Source organism: Olea europaea, chromosome 5 (genome assembly GCF_002742605.1).
Source record: "Olea europaea var. sylvestris chromosome 5, O_europaea_v1, whole genome shotgun sequence".
Classification (NCBI taxonomy): Eukaryota; Viridiplantae; Streptophyta; class Magnoliopsida; order Lamiales; family Oleaceae; genus Olea; species Olea europaea.
The window spans coordinates 3,492,978-3,496,644 of NC_036241.1; positions in this window are offsets into that span (position 1 = coordinate 3,492,978).

A 3,667-nucleotide genomic window follows, 5' to 3' on the forward strand; every position below is an offset into this window, starting at 1 on the left:
GAAATCGATCTAAAAAATAGGCAGAAAATTGGACGAAATCTGGGGAGATTTTTGCAAAACTAGACAGATCTATTTGGTGTTTTTTGGAAAAACCAATTTCCATTTGGAGAAATGGATACCACCATTGGACTGTGCAGGTGGAGACGGTTCAGAAAGGTAGGGGCGTCACCGACGCGTGGCTGGAAGGCGGATGGCGCGTAGGAACTCCGTCGAGGAGTGTAGGGGCGTGTCGTGCAGAATCCGGAGACGTCGTCTTCAGACAAAATATTGCTGATGATAATACAGACCCTACGATGTTGTTGAATTTCAGTTTCGAGCAATGTAATGAAAGTTGGACGATTTTGTCCCTGGACGTTCGGGTGCCGGGTGCTATTTTCGTGTTGCTGGGTTTTGCTATTGACTTTAGGATAAGCAATGATATTCCTGAAGTGGTAAATTCACATGTCTCGATATTTACAGACCTTCAAATGTGGTCCGCTCGGTATCGTATTCTTTGCTTTTTATTATTGCAGTTAAAATAAATGTGTAGATTAATTATTTATTTTTCATGTTAGAAGTCTTCGTGTGGGGTGACGTTAGGTTTGGGGTAACCATTGCTTATTGCTAGACCTAGGAATTAAATGTTAATTAAATATGTGAACTTGTAACCAATTTTTCTACACCGATAGAATTGCATGACCGTAGGAAAATTTACTTGACTGTTTTGTGTAAATTATGCGTCAATACTTTGCTTGTAGTCATTATTTAGTATTGTTGGCATGTATAGGTCTAAGGCAAGTGTGAAAAATAAAATATACTTTAATTGTGGTAAAATTTGGGCATAGTTGAAAAAGATTGTCCTAGGATGATGATAATAAAAGGAAAGATAAGGATAGAGACAAGGCGAATGTGACTTTAGGGTCGATTAGTGATCCTAGTGAGGTTTATTGAGAGAATAAACATGGTTACCGCATTGCATCTGTGTGTAACCTTTCTGTATGTATGTGGTCACTTAATTTTGTTGCAATATTGATGTTACACTTTCAATATATTTGATCTGTGTAATTGCATGAATTAGAGTGACTTATTACTTTGTGTAATATGTTTACATGCATAGTGGGTTAAGTTTTGTGGCATATTCTATTTTCTCTGTGATGGTGTGAGAGTGTCGTAGTGAGAAGAAAGTTGGGCAGCCGTTTCTCTCCTTTATCTTTGTGAGCCTATGTGGTTTGTGAGATTATGTGAGGCAGCCATATTAGAGTTACCTTCTTTATCTTTGTGAGCCTTCTTTGTGAGTGTTGTGAAGTAACCGACTCTTTCTTCGATTTTTCTTTGTGAGTGCAATTTTCACCGTTTTATTTGTGGATTTTTGGAGTTTTGGTGATTGGAGTAACCTTTGTGGTCACCTAAAGGAATTGTTTTGCCGCAGTGAGTTTATGATGCATTAGTAGTGAGTTGGATGTCTTTTGGTAAGGTGGAGTATAGATGCCTAGATGTACATTGGTGATATGTACGGGGGATGTGGAGTGTGATATTTAGATCATGAGTGGAGGTCGTGATCAAATGTGTAGAATTTTTTATTTGTGAAAGAGACCCTAATCAGGTGGAGTGTGAGAGAGGTACTTCTATCACTTCTGTAAGGTGGAGTCCTATTATCCACGTAGGTTGGAAGAAGTGATGTGGTGATAGAGGATTATCCCGAGAGCTTAGGATCTATTGTGACTTACCAGTTAGACATGAGTTGAGTGATTGGTTTAGTGAGCATTGTGGGCGATGAGAGGAGATATGTGCGTGACCGTGTGTTGATTAACTAGGTGTTAATCTGTGGTTCTATGTGAACATGATTTCGAAAAGATCTGTATGTGTTATCCTATATATCTTTATCGCATGATTGTTTGTTCATTGTGAATACTTGTTTCTACTTGGGTGTTTTTAACCTTAACCCTGGTGAGTACATGGAGCAAGTATGGTATGTGTTTCGATTCGAAACACGAGGTAAGGTCTATGATTCCAATTTTATTGGATACCTTGATTGTGCAAGTATAAACTGTGTGTTTTGGTTGCTTACAGATTATTGGGCATCAAGGTGGAGATTGTTGGGTTTTTTGATACCCAATAATCCGGGCGATGATCTAAAACAGTTGTCGGATTATTTATCGACACCATGGACTTCGCTCGGCTGGGGAACGAACTACACTTTTGGATGGCCCAAGTCTTGGTTAGTGTTGGGCTTTGGGTTATTTTTTGAATTAGTAGATTGTGGGTTGGATTAATTGGTAGCACATTAGTTTGGATTTTAAGAAGCCCTTTTGCACAAGTTTTTGGCCCAAGTTGTGTGTCTAACCTATGCTATATATATTGCAATCTTCCTTACTTTGAAGAGTAAATTGATGCTCTTTACAACATGAAGAATAGAGTACAAATTCATGACAATGAACTTTTTGATTTAAAGATCTTTGAAAGTATATTTAGTAACAAGTCCTCCACAAAGCATTACTCTTCTACAAACACAAATAGTGACCCAAACTTGACTTTTCTATTCATTATGTGTGATATTTAGGGGGCACACAAGATGCTTGTGGAATGTATTTGGGTGCTCTAAACTTCTTAATATCTCCTTCTTTCTACCGATTATCAAAACGTACTAGACAAGTGTGCTAAAAGTGTTGGAAATTTACTTAAACATGCACAGCGGAATTTAACAAATTTCAATTCTCATTCAGGATTCAGCTTTGTATTTAGCTAAAAACTGTGATTAGAAATATACCTTTACTTGTGATTTGCAAACTCCTTCGTGTTATTCCTTTCCAGCAGTTTGAATCTGCCTCCCACAGCTGTCCAATTGTCCAGCCTCCAATGAAATCCACACAGAGAGAAGACATCAACTGCTAGGGTTTCTTTCTTGTGCTAGCAAGAATAATGAATCACTTGTGGACCTCAAACCCTAGCTGCATATATATATAAACCCAAACGGACCCGGCCCGGTCCGGTCCAATATTTAATTAATCCAATTAATCAAACCCGATTCGTGAATTAATTAATCCAATTAATTAATTCGGGATTATAAATAACATATTCAATTAATTAATTTATCCAACAATTTTTAAATTAATCAATTGACAATTTGCAGTCTTCCAATTCTCTTTTGTGTGCGACCCATTAGGTTCCCGACCACGATGCCTAACGTCGTGAAATATTATTTTGATCTAATCAAAATTGATAAATTAATATACCCTTTTAATTTATCGTCAATTCACACTCGCCGTCCCTGATTGACATCTAGCAATGTGTCAGGGCAATACATGTGACGGGAAATGTCACGTGGTATGACAAAACCAAATTCGTTCGTTTACCGTGGAACTATTATCCCTTCGTCAATACGATCCGATCAATTACGAGATATGGAATTGTGTCAATCTCGATCATCGATCATATCTTTCATTCCACTATTAAGTCAATATAAATCGAAAACTCCTTTTCGACTTATGAGTACACCTTGGCCAAGGATTTCATCATCGACTTAATTGAATGAAACGCAGATCATAATCTCCTACTATCTAAGAGTGACGAATCATTTATTGATCAATCACAACCTTCATACGATTCTTGACGTACCCGAACGATGTCGTATTAGCGGCCCTTTTCAGAGCAACATCCAACACCGCCAAAGTATGACTGTCCTCATATA